We start from the raw sequence: 16,289 nt of genomic DNA on the forward strand, positions 1-16,289 counted from the left end.
ACAGGTCGCTCACGCAGCCTTAACTCACTCATCCACGAAATGGATGGTAAGACCTGGCATTAGTCATTCTTAGGCTCACTCTCACTCACATCATGGAGCTTAGAGGCCTCAATCTCATTTAGCCCTCGAGAAGGAACAGTACTGATGGGGGGGACTGAAAACAAAACCTTCTCAGGACACAATGAGGATACTCAGCACCCGAAAGGGCCCAGATAAGGAAAGGAAAGAGAAACACGGCCTGGACCCAGGGGACTTCGAGAGAAATGAAAAGTGGATTTTTATCAGGCCTGTCTCGAGTGACACTTGGATTGGGAGTGCAATAGCAGTTGGCAGGTCAAAATGTTTACAGATTTGGGATTCTAATTTTTAATTGTTAAAAAAAAACACATAATAAAACATACCATCATTACCATTTTTCAATGTAGAGTCCATGGCAGTGTTAAGTATGTGCATGTTAGCATGAAACGTCTCCAGAATCTTCCCATCTTGTAAAACTGAAACACTGTGCCCGCTGAACAACTCCCCATTCCATTCTGCTCTGTTTCTATGAATTTGCCTACTTTAACTATCTCAGATTCTGGCTACGTTTACAGCTGGGTCACTACTTGTAACTTGTTTTATTTGGGAAACCAACATGAGTGTGACTGGGGGAGACAGATCTGTGGAGCAGGCTCCCTCAGAAGCACGAACCTTGAAGGCGACTCACAGCTTAGCTGTTGCCATAAACCCAGGCTGGACGCTCTCTGGCAGCCAGAATTCAGGATTAGCATGGCTAGAGATGCATCACCACCCGACTCTCAAAAAGGGCCCAGGAACAGTTACAACAAACAACACAGAACTTCAACATTCAGGGAAGACTGACACCCGAGGGGGGATCAGTGTCATTTTAGAAACATGTGCTAGCAGACGACTACCAAATGTGGCCAGTGGTCTCAGCAAACACCCGTCAACCCCACGTACTCTAGGCAGAAATGAGCATGGGACTGAACTGGAAATACAACACACATGAATACTTCATCATCAGCTAGGCCTGTGAAGCCCATTCCTGATGCAGCATTTCACAGTGGGGCTACATCACATGGAGACCTTCTTTTCCCTCTGTTAGTGGAAACCTTGAACTTGAGACCAAAGTCAATATAGACAGAACAGGAATTCATATAAACCGAGGCCTGTATCTCTGGTCTGACCACTCACAATGAAAAAGGCTGGCTGGGGGCACCCAAGTCAGCACAAGAAAGAAAGGAGACAGACAGGGACTGAGTAGAGAGAAAACTCCTTTGCCGCCGTGCCCAGGCAGACTCGCCCAGGCTTTCCAAACAGGGCCGGGGCCTGGCGCTCAATCCAGCACCCGAGGAAAGGGAAGGGAGCAAGCTGGTGAGGAGAAGCCCCTGCCTTCCCATCCGGGCCATGCAGAGTCAAGAAGAGAAGACACCACACCTCCTCCTGGGCTTAACCTTCTCGCCAGTACAGGAGCTACACCCACTAGGACAGAGGCCACTGAAACTCCTCTATCTCACCCAGTCAGTGCTTCTCGTGCGGCTGGGCAGCGAGGTCGGGGCAGGGAGGGCCTAGAGCTGAGAACTCAGTCTCTGGCAGTGCAGGAGGAAGACAAGAAGTCACATGCCCCAGGCCAACAGCTACCAAGACAGGGTTCTTCCTCCTGCTGTCCAGCTGTGCATGGCAAGGACATAAAGTTTTCTCATGAATGTGAACCATAGCAATCCAGACTGTGGTTTCAACTGGAACATACTGGATTTCAACAATGACCAAATGAAGAGGAACAAATATCTGTCCTATGTAAAATATATGTTGTCTTCTTGAGTTGAGCTGAAGAAGGAAAAAAAATTATTTAAAAATGATCACAAATCCACAGGTTCAAAAGAAAATGAAGGAAAAAATGCTAATGCTGGAAATGTGATGCTCTCAGAATTATGTCTGCACAGAGACTGATGTAACATCCTTCCCAAGGTAAGAAGACTTTCAGAAACTCATATTTAAGGAGAAAGCTGATATTCAGGCTTTGTAAACAAGAAAACACCAGAACACACAGAGTAACAAACTCAGTTCAAAAGCAAGTTGTGACATCTCAATGAAGACAGGAACAACGGGAAAGACAACAGGAGACCATCAGTCCAGAAACAGATTTCTGATCCAGAGGCCTTCAGGACAGCAGAGGGAAGTGGAACAGGCAAAGGAAAGCTTTAATAACTAATGGCTCACATGAAATTGGAAAATTAGACTCCAGAGGTACAAAGAGGAACCCCAGATGGGACAAAGATGCTTCTGCTGACTTCAGAGTTAAGGAAGGGTGTCTAAGGTCTACAGAAGTCAAAGCCAGATCCAGGCAAGAGTGTAAGAAAAACCATGAGTCAGGGAAACTTGCTTCCTCATTGAGCCCCAAAGGGAACATGCTTAGAAAGAACACCAAAGACATTTTGGTTCAGAAATAGTTGAGAGTGATTCTCCATCTACAAAAATGGTGGAACAAGGGGAACACTTACCACAGTGACAGAAGTCAAAAACCCCAAGACATTCCAGAGGAAGAGGCAGGGCCCACTGTGGCTGAAGGGCGACAACAGCCTCGGGATCCTGCGGGGTCAGAAACATGCGGAGAGAAAAGGAGGTGTGTATCAGGGGCCAATGAGGATCACCAGGCTTTTCAAAGAACTGGATATTCTAAATATGGGGTCCCAGCTGACCCTCTTATAATCAGGACTTATACTATCAGGACTTATACCAAAATGTCGAATTCAAGGCATGCAGGGCCAAACAGAGGATGAGAAAACCCGAGCAATTCTATAAAGGAAAAGCCAGGCATGTCTACACAGCTTCACTTCAAGACACAAGAATCCTACTATCATAAACAGCCTCTTGTTAGGAATTTATCCACACTTGAGTTCTAGGTTCATATGAGAGACCGAATAACTGACTCTGGGACTGGCTGGAATCCTAGAGAGTCTTAATCAGTATGTGGATCAATACTGTTTTTCTCACTTATTTTCCAGGTGAGAGGGTAATGAAGAAGTAGGGACTGAAGGCGGGTTGAGTCGGTTCGTATCTTGGTTTTACCACATGCTGGCTGTGCAGCCTTCACCTCAGAGGTTAAGAATGGGGTTAATGAAGATAAGAAAAAGCACCTGACCTTGTAAGGGACCATTATAAGGTAGTTTGAGGGTTAAATAAGTTAATGTATGACAAGTATTTAAAATAGAAATGCTAAGGGCTGAACCATGGTTAGCTATCATTATCTTATTTATTCCATCTGCTCCCTCCCCCCTCTGCTATATTCTAGAAGTGCCAAGAGTACTTTGGGTGTAGATTCCAAGACCTACTTTAAAGTTTGGGGAAATTGCTTTTCCTTGGGAAGTTTAATGGCATATTGAGGAAGTCAGGTATCACCGCTGCCATGCAACATTCAGATGGGACACTTCATTTGGAGACTCTGGGGCTGGTGCTAAGTTACTATATATCTACATAGCTCCTCAGAACTTTGAGAGGAAGGAAACATGTGAATGACATAAGGTTCGAGCTATCCAACTCTGCTCACAGCCATCTGAAGCAGCTCTATCATTTCAGCAGCAATCACTAATACAGAAATGGAATCCTACAGGTAGCCCTGAGTGACCCTGCAATATCTGAGACTGAATAAAATGGGGAGAAAGGGGAAATCGAAAATGCTTTCAATATATTTAGGGATTTCAGTTTCTCTACAAGAACAAAGCGTTGCCTTGGAATGAAGGTTGTTAATAGAATATACTCTAAAGGATAGAGACTTCAAATGATTTTGACAGAGGGCCAGGTTTTCTCTTCCTTGCTGAACTATACATGCCAATCATGGTGCCTGCTGGCCTGCAAATCCTACTAACAGCAACTGCCTCAGCTTTAAGGGTAGGTCCAGCTGCCATGGACCACATGACTGCTCCATCTCACGTCACCACAGCTTCTGAGAGCAGGTGGAGACACCTGACCCACGAGCTTAACGGAGCATCTGCTGTGGCCTGGACTACAAGTAAAAGCTGCAACAAAGTCACATTCCCAATCTCTCCCTCAGGAATCTAAACAATACTGAGAACCAGGTAATGAGCCATGAGAGATGAAGCTGAAAGGTTAGGATATACAAAGGAGCTGGAGTGGCCATGTGCAACCACAGCAAACCGAAGTCATGAGGGTAGAGAAACTCTAAGTGAGGTAGAAAAAAGACTGACGGGATAAGGGAAAAGGATAAGCCAGATGGCAGCAAGAGGAAAAAGACACAGAGGAAAGAGAGCAGCCCTGAGACCCTACTGTCGATGGGAAAGACTGCTCCTCCGAGCTGCCTTAGAGAACAACAGCTTCCTGGTCCAGGCGCATCCTTAATGTCATATCCCGTTTCCTAAAATGGAATGGATCTCTGCTCTTTGCAACAACAACAAAAAAAAAGCACTAACTAAAGCAGTTACTTCAGCTCCCTTGAGAATGGAGTTTTCCCAGGAGGTAGCTCAGTGCCTCCAACAAACAGATTTCTGGCAAGTCCACCCCAGCCAGACGTGCCTCAACATCTCAGCAGAAGAGGGGTGTCTCATTCTCTATGAACCTTCAGTATAGGCCCCAAAGCTTATGAGCATCTTAATGGCCCATGAAAATATTTTGAGACCTGAAAAAATAGTTATTGGATGTAAAATATGAAAAGGATGTAGTAAAATCAAAGTTAATAAATTTTTAATGCCTATAACTAGTCAAATGAAGCTTAACTCTCAGTTCTATATAAGCTACTTTTGCATGGGACATGGGTAACATGTTTTTGTTTGACATGTGACATGCTAAAGGTTGCCAAAGACAAAAGTGCTGAGGCCTTCAGAGGCCTGCAAACCAGTCCTGTGGAACCAAACATGTTTGGGTGTAAGCTGGAGCCTGCCCACCCTACCCTTTATAGAAGCTTATATGTTAAATATTATGCCTTACTATTCAAAACTGAGCAGTCTGAAGTCAGAAATCAACCCTCACCTTCCAAGTTTAAACAGACTGTAATTTTAGCACTCCTGAGTTAGGAGTCTATTATTTTTTCTTAATGAAATATTTTACAAAAAGGAAACCAAACAACTTCTAGTAGCTGTCCTATGAGTTTTACCAAAAAGAAGGGAAATAATGTTATTCAGGTTGCAAATGATCATGTACATTTAAAGGCCATCTGTCAGAATAATAAATCAAAAATTGATCACAGGTACTCTCTTCTTGTGCAAGAGTCCCCTCAAACGTCAGTGAACAGATCCGAACATTCTCTTCCATTTGGCCAGATTCTCCCTCGCACTGGGCTTCCCTGGTGGCTCAGACAGTTTAAAAAAAAAAAAAAAAAATCTGCCTGCAATGCAGGAGAACCAGGTTCGATCCCGCTTGGGAAGATCCCCTGGAGAAGGAAATGGCAACACACTCCAGTATTCTTGCCTGGAAAACCCCATGGACAGAGGAGCCTGGAGGGCTACAGTCCATGGGGTTGCGAAGAATCAGGACACGACTAAGCAACTAATGCTTTCACTCTGAGAAAAACAGAAGGGAGCACAGAAGTTACACAAGATTTAAATTTTACACCTGAAAAGCACAAAGGCAAATATAATTCTCTTTCTGTAGTTACTGCTTATTCGGACCCTTACTGGGTGAGCACAGACAAGCTCTCCGTCTGTTCCACTGTGGTCTGTGACCACTTCTGCCTCCCCATTGTCTCTGCCGGCCTCCCCGCACACTCTACACCTCCTGGTCCTGCCCCAACACACCCACTGCCCCACTACATCCCACCCCCACAATGCCTCCACTGCAGAACTGTTCCCTAGGAACTCCCCGGCAGTCCAGTGGTTAGGACTCTGTACTTTCACTGCCGAGGGCCCAGGTTCCATCCCTAGTTGGGGAACTAAGATCCCAGAAACCACGAAGGGCAGCCAAACAAAACAAAACAAAACTGTTCCCCTCCCCTTCAGAGCTCAGGCCCTCGTTCACGTCGCACTCTGACTCTAATTTACACGCATCTCCTCGATCCCCAGTTCCCTACACTTTCTCACCTCTCCTCAGGCCTTGGCCTCTTCTTTTTTTTTTTTCTTTCTTCTGGCTTTTTTTTTTCTCCATTTATTTTTATTTGTTGGAGGCTAATTACTTTACAATATTGTAGTGGTTTTTGCCATACATTGACATGAATCAGCCATGGATTTACATGTATTCCCCATCCCGATCCCCCCTCCCACCTCCCTCTCCACCCGATCCCTCTGGGTCTTCCGGGGGAGAAAGCGAGGGTGGGATGTTGTGAGAGAACAGCATCGAAACATGTATATTATCAAGGGTGAAACAGATCACCAGCCCAGGTTGGATGCATGAGACAAGTGCTCGGGGCTGGTGCACTGACCTCTTCTTTTATTCCTTCTTTCTAAATGAGTGTCTGCTAAAGCTATGTCCTCACTCCATCTTTTTTTTTTAAGCTCAACCTCCTGCTTGGCTTAAATAAGAGCCATTTCCATAATGACAATTCCACACTCTCTCATAGCAGGAATCTTTCCCTATCAACCCACAGTGAACTGAAAATCACTAATTCACCATCTTCCAAGACCCTGTAAAAGGCAACATCTTCCCCAACAACTCTTCTAAGCCAGGAACTTTGAAGTCAACTTCCCCCGCCCCTCACCCCCACACACACACCCTTTCACTGCATCTGATCTCTGCTTATTTTCTACTCTCAGCATTTAAACCCATGCAAACTCTCTTCTACCTTAAGGAAAACCAATACTTAGCCGTCTCTAGCTGCCATATATTTTCTCCATTTCCCCATCCAGGCTTCTTAAAGGCTTAGTCTCCTGATTTCTATCCTTTCATTTCCCATTCATTCCTCGACCCACCACCACACCACTGAAGTTCCTCTTGGCACCTTCCTGCTCATGCTGGACACTCCCTTCTACAACTCCACTCTCAGGACACCCACTGGTGTCAGTCTGCATGGAGACTCCTGCCCCTCCCCAAGTACTAGCATTCCTGTGGGTTCCATCCTGGCTCTCCTCTGCTCCCTACTCATACCCAGACCAGTTCAACTATCTAGTCCACTGGTTATTAATTCTAGCTGTTAAAGAAAAGCTTTTGTAGGAGTCTGTGTTTTAACTGTTCATAAGGCCTCCAGAGGGCACTCAAACACTTGCTCATAAATCTACACGGATAGTTAGGCTAAAGCATTAGAACTTGCAGCGAATTTCACAGTCGATTACTACCTCTAACTAGTTACTAAGCACCATGAAGACTGGTACAGCCAGCTTTCTTCAGGTTCCCCGATCCGAATTGTGAGTCTGGGGGCTTGTCACAAGGTCCTAATTCTATCATGACAGAGAGATACAGTGATATGTTACTGAATATTGGTTAACTAAAAACCTGACTTGTGTTTGCTGGCTGATGCCAAGTACTTTGAATCACTGAAACATTCTTAAATCCTATCAAGCTTAATCCTACATGTTTGAAATGCACATCTAAAAATAATTTTGAAAGCCAGAGGGCCATAATGGGGTTTACTCTGAGGAAAGAGTGTTCAGATTTTTTTAATGAATTGCTTTATCATTTACCTAAAGAGGCAGAATTTATAACCTTTGGGACAGAGGATTACTCTAGCTGGAACAAGGGCTTCCTCAGAAGATTTGGCACATTACTATGGAAGGCATTGCAAAAAATAAGCTGTGGAAATAAGCTATGACTATTTTATCAACTTGCAGGTTATAAAAAATAAATAAGCTCTAGAATAGCTTTATTGAATTTCTTGTATCAGGTGACACAGAGACACTGCATATTCTCAAGTTAGAATAAAGCTGTAGAAATGCTTTAGTGTCAACAACACAAATTACTGCTTTTTCAAATTAAACTTTGAATTCTGCTGATACAACTTCAGTTACATTTCATTTTTTAAAAATCTCCCTTCTTCCAACCTCTTCCATAGCATGAGTATCTACCATAGCTGTGGGTTAGCTGTGGTAATTCTTTACACCTAGGCTAAATGACTTTCATTTGCCAAATCTAGGTTGACTCCTTCTCTCTTTATCACATCGCTGAGCCATTAGAGCCTACTGTCCCCGTCAGTTCTGGGAACTCTCTCCACAACTGCCAGGGCACCGGCCTCCCCCGAGGTCCCCCATCTGCCTTCACCACCTGGAGAATCTGCTCCTGTGGGCCCTGCAACAGGAACCCGGTCAGCTAAGCTGAACCAGATGCTCTTCCCTGAGAGTTCAGAACTGGGAGGTGGAAAGCCTGGGTCTACAAAGTGAACTGAAAGGGACAGTGACTCAGGAGAGACACAGAGAGAGCTGCGCTGGCTCCTGTGACGCTCCAGACACTAGCAGGCCTCAGCCAAGATACAGAGTGGGGTGCCATGGCAGCCTCCTCAGAGAGCCCCCTGCCACTTCAAACACATTTTTCTCCTTTAACCAAATGCTCTCTGGTGAAGACATCCTCCTCCTCTCTGATGAGTTCTTCCACAGAACCTGTCTCCCCTACCTCTTCCTAGATGGACCTCCCCCCAGCTCTGCTCTGGGCCTCACCTCACTCTGGTCCACACATTGGCACCCAGCCACAGCTGCCATGCCAGCCATGAGGGGAGGACACTGTGAATGACTCTCCAACCTCTATCTATACTTCTGCGAGACCCTGAATGTTTTGTGTCCCCTCAAAATTCAGATACCGAAACCTCAACCCCAGTGTAATGGTGTTAGGAGGTGGGGCCCTTAGGAGGAGATTAGCTCATGAGGGTGGAGCCCTCACGATGGGATGCGTGGCCTTATAAAAGAGACCCCAAGAGCTCCCCCGCCCCTTTCCACGTGAGGACACAGCAAGAAGATGGCGTCTATGGACCAGGAGGCAGGACCTCACAAAATATATACTAAAGTCGCTCAGTTGTGTCCAACTCTTTGCGTCCCCACGGACTATACAGTCCATGGAATTCTCCAGGCCAGAATACTGGAGTGGGTAGCCTTTCCCTTCTCCAGAGGATCTTCCCAACCCAGGGATTGAACCCAGGTCTCCCACATTGCAAACAGATTTCTTTACCAGCTGAGCCACCAGGGAAAGCCAAGAATACTGGAGTGGGTAGCCTATCCCTTCTCCAGCAGATCTTCCCAACCAAGGGATCAAACCAGGGTCTCCTGGATGGCAGGTGGATTCTTTAACAGCTGTGCTACCAGGCAGGACCTCATCAAACACTAAATCTACCAGTTCATTGATCTTGGATTTCCCAGCCTCCAGAACCATGAAAAGTAAATATTTGTTATCACAGCCACCTGGTCTGTGATATTTTGTCACAGCAGTTTAAATGGACTAGGACAACTTCCAGTGGCCACGTGAGCACTTGCAGATGGATACAGACTCAGCAGCACTGTGTCCTGGCCTACCTCTGTGCGGAACAGACCAGTGTGGAAACATCAGTAGAAATCACTCCAATTATTCAGCCGTAACTGACAACAGGATAACTGACTACAGCACCATCACCTGCTCAGAGACAGTCTAGCGCAAAAGGCACAGTATTACCCAAAGTCAGGGTCATGCAGACTTAAATAACTCCACATGGAAGACATCAACAGTCAAGTCTAAGCTAGACAGATACTCCCCAAACTTAAATAATATATAGATGTGTAACTATATTCCAAAAAATAGTTACCACAGAAACAGTTTTTAATAATGGGTTTATATAAAGCACTCATTCATAGAGCAAAGTATGTATTTGCAGCATAAAATCATTCTTTGCAAATTCTCTCAGGAAGAACCTACAAGTGACATGTCGTTTCTTTACATCCCTGTTCTGTCAGCACACTCAAAACTCAGTCTGTTATCTCAACAAAGTCAACTCTGTTCTCAGCTGTAGTAAATGGGTCCACTGGTCACTGAACGGCCTAAGCCAGAAGCTGGTTACCATCAACCTTCCTCCTGCTCACAAAGTCTTATCTTCCCAGCTGCTCCTGAATTTATCCACCCACCTCACCTACACTCAGCTGTCATTCAGGCCACCATACTCCCCCAGGACACTACAAAGCCTCCATGCCTGACTTCCTCTAATCCTTTATCCACTGTCATGTAATCTTTCTAAAATGCAAAATGGGATGTTCATTATCCTGCTTAAAGCTTTTCAATGGGTTCCATTAATTCTCAGTGTAGTTTTCAAATTTATTCATATGGCTTTTAAACTCTGATCAGTGTGAGCTACTATTTACTTCTGGTTCATCTCTCACCATTGCTCACTCCAATTCTAGTTCCAACCAAACCAAACTTCTTCAGGCTGCCCAGATCTAGTCTGCTCCTAGGCCTGAACCACTACCCCCATCCCCCGACCACGTTCCTTTTACCTCTGACCCATCACACTTGCTGTTCCCTCCAATTACCTTCAGGTCTCACCACCGGACATCACTGCCTCTAGAAAGCTTACCCTCACCTCTGGATTCTGTATGACCCTTTCTTTTGTGCTCCCAGAGCCCTTCCAAGTCCGCAACCTCATCTCCACTATCACACTTCTTTGGCTTTGTCCTCCACTAAGCCCCACGCTACACCACATCCACAGAATCCTGCAGGTCCACGGAACACTTCGCAAGGGAGCAAATCTACCTGCCCTTGGGCATAACCCCTTCAGTTCACCCACACTTCATGGCCCAAGGGACCTTGAGCTCCACTCTGCTGAGTCACTTGCAGACTCTGCATAATAATCAGGCTCCCCATGCTTCTGCCCCTGGTCCCGTGGCTAAATCCTACTTGCCCTGACTCGGTGAAAGGCAGTGTGCTTTACAACCTGATGTGTGTATTAGAAACACAAAGACTTAACAAGAGTCAAACTAGGAAATCCCAGAGCCCACGTTTAAGTTTCTGCATTTGTTCTACAGTTATGAGAAATGAGAACTACTTGTATTCTGCATATTGCTAAGAAGAAAACTTCCTCCAAAAGCTGGGAGCAACAAATGTAACACTCAAAAAACATTCACTTTAGAGGATACTTTAATATATGACAGATGTCTTTTTAAAGTGTATACATCTATTAACCATGCAGCTAACAAATGTCCTAGATATTATATACTTTAAAAAAGTAAATGCTCCATTATAAATGAAATAACAAATTGATAAATTGATAGATGCAATGACATATAATCCTGAAAAATGAAAAAGTAAAAAAACTTAAATGTTCCAACATCCTACTACCCAAGTCCACAATTTTTAAGATTTTCATTTAATTTCCTCCAGATATTTTACCATCATAGACTTCTGTGGAGGGCAATTGGGACTTCTGTGTAATAAGAGTTTTAATCATACAATGTATGCAATTTTGTATCCTGATTTTCTTCACTTAACACTGTCATAAGCACTTTAATACATTTTCTTCATAAATATTTTAATAGCCAATAATATATTACCCAGTGGATAACTTAACCAGCCTGCAAATGCACCCTTAAAAATTCTATATTATGTATCTTTTATACATAAAACCTCTCTGTATTTAAAAATATTCCTTTTATGGTTTCTAGGTGGTTGCTACATCAATGACTATGATAACTTTTAAGGCTCTTGATACATATAGCCAATGTAACGTAAGTGTGACATTTTTGCTACACCCACATTAAGTACTAGGTCTTAAAACTTTGTCTAAATTTGGGCCTTTAAGTGAGAAATCATAACATCTTCATTAAAGAAGTAAATACTGTTTAAAAAAAACCTACAACAATCCAAAAGCATGTAAAATAAATATAAAATCAGTCCCAGAAACAAAAATTCAATCTCCCTATTCTCCTCCCCTCCTCCTTTTCCACTTATCTTTCTAGACTTATCTCTATTTTCATTCAGAACACACACACACAACCACACACATTATTGTTTTCTATCTTACAAAAAATGGAATTAAACTTGCTCAAAAATATATTCTAGATATCCATCCAGGCTATGTCAACACATACAAATCTGCCTTTCTTTTTAAAAGCTACCTAACATTCCATAGTGTAGAGGCAACAAACTTTTTCTGCATTCATCTTCAGCTTTTCCTCTTTATAAGTGATACTGTAACATATTTCATTCACACTAACTTTAACTTGTATCTTATTAGAATATCCCCAATTCCCTGAAGTGTATCTGCTGGATGAAAGCATATGGGTGTTTTTAAAATTTTGATAGGTTTAACCAAATTGTCATCGGGAAAGGGCAAACTAATTTCAGTCAATTCTGAAGGAAATCAACCCTGAATAGTCACTGGAAGGACTGATGCTGAAGCTCTAATACTTTGGGCCACATGATGTGAAGAGCCAACTCACTGGAAAAGACCCTGATGTTGGGAACGATTGAGGGAAGGAGGAGAAGGGGTGACACAGGATGAGATGGTTGGATGGCATCACCAACTCAGTGGACACGAGCTTGAGCAAACTCTGGGAGATGATGAAGGACAGGGAAGCCTGGGGTGCTGCAGCCCATAGAGTCACAGTCAGACACAATTTACCAACTGAACAACAAGACTGTATCAGGTAGCTTTTCTTCTACATACTTAGATAGCATTTTAATTTGTCTGAAAGCCATTACCTCCTCTACAAAATCTCACCGTTTTAATTTCCATTTCCCTAATCACAAGTGAGGCTGAATTTCCTGCCATCGCTTTGACACTTTCATTTCTCTATAAGAACTATTAAATGAGAACTATTCACATCCTCCATTCATTTCTTAACTATGTCAATTCTATTCTCCTTTGTTTGCGAGGTCACTCAGTCATGTTCAACTCTCTGGGACCCCATGGACTGCAGCCTACCAGGCTCCTCTGTCTCCTCTGACCTGGGATTTTCCAGGCAAGAGTACTGGAGTGGGTTGTTATTTCCTTCTCCAGGAGATCTTCCCGACCCAGGAATTGAACTCTAGTCTCCCGCATTGTAGGCAGACGCTTTACCATCTGAGCCACCAGGGAAGTGGCTTTTTTTTGTTTGTTTGTTTGTTTGTACATGATACCAGAACTTTTCCCCTAGTCTGTCAACTTATAATGTTTTTACATCACACAGAAATATCAGCTTTGATGATGTTCAAACTTATCAGTCTCTTCTTTATGATTTGGGGACTTGGTCTTAGGTATTAATAAACTGCTTACCCTAGAAACTTATTTTCCAACATACTAAATTCTCTTATATTTTCTTCTTATACTTTTAGAGGTGTTTTTGTCTTTAAGCTCATTCTTTAACTCAAATAAGCCATTTTGAATATGGGGAAGTAGAATCTTTCTTTCCAAATAGTCATTTACCCCTCTACAATGTATCCAACATTATATCCAATGTATCCAACTCAACTGTTTCAAAATACCAACTTTATTATATAATAAATTCCTCTGTATATAAATGGGTTACTGGACTCTACTTTGTTCCATGTACCAACCTCTCTATTCCTGTACTCACCATTTACATAACTGTACCATTACAGTATGTTTTGATATCTGGCATAGCAAATCCTTCATCAGTATTTTCCACTTGAAAAATTTCTTGGCCACTCGAGCACATTTAGTCCTCTGGACAAATTTTAGAAGCAATTTATCAAGTGTCCAAAAGTAAGTCTCACTGGGATTTCAACTAGAATTACATTGAAGTTACAGTTTAATTTGTAGAGTACTGCAATCTTTACAAAGATGCCATCCCTTTCCAAAGCATGTAATGTCTGTCCACTTATTTGGGTTAGCTTTTCAATTCTTCAGGTAAAGGTTTCTACTTTTTTCATAGAGCTTTTGTACATTTGTGTGTTACTCTTAAATGTCTTCTGGTTTTGTTGCTATTGAGAATACAGTCTTATTTTTCTACAGGAACAATTACAAATTACTTATTAGTGAGATTATACATCTTTCTAAATGTCAAACAAATTGTATCTCTATCCATTAAACTATCGAGCCACATCCTGCAACCATGTGTGTGGATTTTCATTTTCTCATTGATTTGTATGAGTTCTTTACGTGTTGTAGATATTAACTCTTCACTTACATTTGTCACAACTATTTTTCTACTTTGTGGTTTGGCTTTTGATCCTAGGATTTCATTTTTCCTTTCTTCTTAAAGTTTTCAATGTTTATGTAGTCCAATACAGATTTTAACTAATAACAGATCTGAATGTCTCATGGGTACCAGGACTTGTACCTCTTTCTCTCTCAACACCTGTATAGTGGGTATCATTTTTCTTACTTAAATTCCAGTTCAAGCCTGTCTAATCGCTAAGCCTGTGCTGTTCACCTCGGCATACAGAACTCCCTTTTCCAGATGTTCCCCTATTTTTTTAAAGATTTTTTTTTTAATGTGGGAATTATTTTAAAAGTCTTCATTGAATTTGTTACAGTATTGCTTCTGTTTTATGTTCTGTTTTTATGTTTTAGGCCCTGAGGCATGTGGGATCCCTGACCAGGGATCAAACCCATACCTCCTACATTAGAAGATAAAACTTTTAACCACTGGACCATCAGGGAAGTCCAGCCCAGATGTTTAATATTTACTTCCATATCTTCTCTGATTTGGAGGGCATTCGTGATGGTTTGTCACTATTACACTTCCATATACAGTTTATCTTTGGGGTGTTGAATAGGTTCCAGTGACCTGTCCAGATACTCTGAAGCTAGTGTGACACTGTTTAAACACAACTGGTTCTACGATATGTTTAAACAATTAGCTTGCTCTAGCTCATTACTCGCTATTCCATCCAGTTCACCTGAAAAAGGGTATCTCTATAGCATTTAAACATCACATCCAGGAATATGGCCTATCCTTCAGTTTAAGACATTCTTTCTCATCTTTCAGGTTATTGTTTGGTCTCTTCCAGGCACGTCAGTCGCACTTGTCTTGATGAAGCTGTGTTTACCTGTTTCATGGTTTTTGTTGCATTGTGATCAGAGCCTGCTTTTTTGTTTGTTTTTCCATTTTAGTTTCTGAAAAAGTTATTATTAATATTCAGAAAGCTATAAATATTATATACTCATTGTGTGCCCAGTTGCTTTCTCAATTTTTTTATCTAGTATTTTTTTTCTGTTATTCTCATTTTTTTTTAGCCAATAGCATTTAAAATATTTCCCTTCTTTTCATTTTAGAACCTCACCTCACTCTTATTTCATGTATCCCTGCTTTGACAAAACTTACCAAAAATATGTTAAATATACCAAATTTTTACTCTCTCTGATCCTATTCTGTTAAGCATAGTATGAACAGTTTAACATACATGTGTTTTGCATTAAAAAGTGCATCTTTATGCCTACTTTTTGAAAATAAAAAATTATTTATTTTTACAAACAAATATCTATTTTGACCTTAGTTTAGCTGGTAGTTTGAAGTTAATGCAAACTAGAAGTGAAAGACCATCTCTCTTCTAGAAGGACCTCTGACATCGCCTACCTGGTCTTCCCCACTTTCACTCTCCACTCCCACACTCTGCAGGTAGCAGCAGCTGGAGTGGTTGTTTAAAAATGCAAATCTGATTAAGTCATTCCCCTGTTTAAAACCCAACCTTTGTAATGGTTTCCCATTTCACTCAGGATAAAATAAACCTTAACCTGACCTACAAGACCCTACATGATTTGGCCCCCTGCCTAGCCACACTTGCCCCTCACCCACCATAATCTATCCACAAGTCATTCTTTCAGTTCCCAGAATGGGCAAAGCTTTCCCCCTTCTGGGCCTTCCCACATGCCGTTCCCCTGCCTGGAAAATTACCCCCCATCTCATTCTACACTGACGCCTACTCACCCTTCAGATCTCAGCTCAAAGCTTATTTTTGCAATAAAGTCTTTCCTGGGTCCGATCTCTGCAATCTAAAAGTCGGTCCCTTTTTTAATACTTTCTCATAGCCAATACTACCTCACTTTCACAGCAGATACTGGTTTGTGATTACAGGAGCAGCTGCAGGGCAGCATTTAATTTCTAACCCTTCTGCCCCCATACTTAAACTAGAAGAGGACAGGGGCAAGCTGATTCTGGTGGCCAAGCTAGAAACAGTCATGTACATCTGAATAAAAGAAGAAAATACCTACATACCTCTTAATTGTGCCTTCTGCATCTTAATATGATAACCATCACATTACTGAATATGTATATAAACTGTTAAAACTCTTGATACCTCTGGCAGATTCAGTAAGAATCCATTGTACTCAAAGGACATAAAAACTAACCTGAATCTGTTGCTGCTACAGAAAAACACAAATAAATTTACATCACTAGGAAGTTCTGTTTACATGAGTGTTTTATGTAGTGTTCAATTTGCTGATGCTTTATTCACAGTCAACTAATTTTTATGCCTTATTTTTCAAAGCATGTAAAATACTATAAAAAATATGCTTTGTA

The 16,289-nt window shown here is 42.2% G+C and overlaps 2 protein-coding genes across 8 annotated transcripts in view; both read right to left on the minus strand.

Moving 5' to 3' along the window:
• The window catches only part of RFLNA (refilin A), a 270,973-nt gene that overhangs the window by 253,209 nt on the left and 1,475 nt on the right, over positions 1-16,289 (minus strand). For 5 of the 6 annotated variants that reach the window (XM_070475129.1, XM_070475128.1, XM_070475127.1 and 2 more), the window contains exon 1: positions 2,502-2,586. The exons of the other annotated variant lie outside the window; for it this stretch is intronic. The gene's annotated coding sequence lies outside the window, so the exon portion shown is untranslated. Of the gene's footprint in view, positions 1-2,501; positions 2,587-16,289 lie in introns of those variants that run through there. 6 annotated transcript variants of the gene reach the window in all.
• Positions 1-16,289, minus strand: part of ZNF664 (zinc finger protein 664) — a 33,591-nt gene that overhangs the window by 15,826 nt on the left and 1,476 nt on the right. Inside the window, exon 1 of one of the 2 annotated variants that reach the window (XM_020901350.2) lies at positions 2,502-2,589. The exons of the other annotated variant lie outside the window; for it this stretch is intronic. The gene's annotated coding sequence lies outside the window, so the exon portion shown is untranslated. Of the gene's footprint in view, positions 1-2,501; positions 2,590-16,289 lie in introns of those variants that run through there. 2 annotated transcript variants of the gene reach the window in all.

The sequence above is a fragment of the Odocoileus virginianus genome, chromosome 12 (genome assembly GCF_023699985.2).
Source record: "Odocoileus virginianus isolate 20LAN1187 ecotype Illinois chromosome 12, Ovbor_1.2, whole genome shotgun sequence".
Taxonomy (NCBI): Eukaryota; Metazoa; Chordata; class Mammalia; order Artiodactyla; family Cervidae; genus Odocoileus; species Odocoileus virginianus.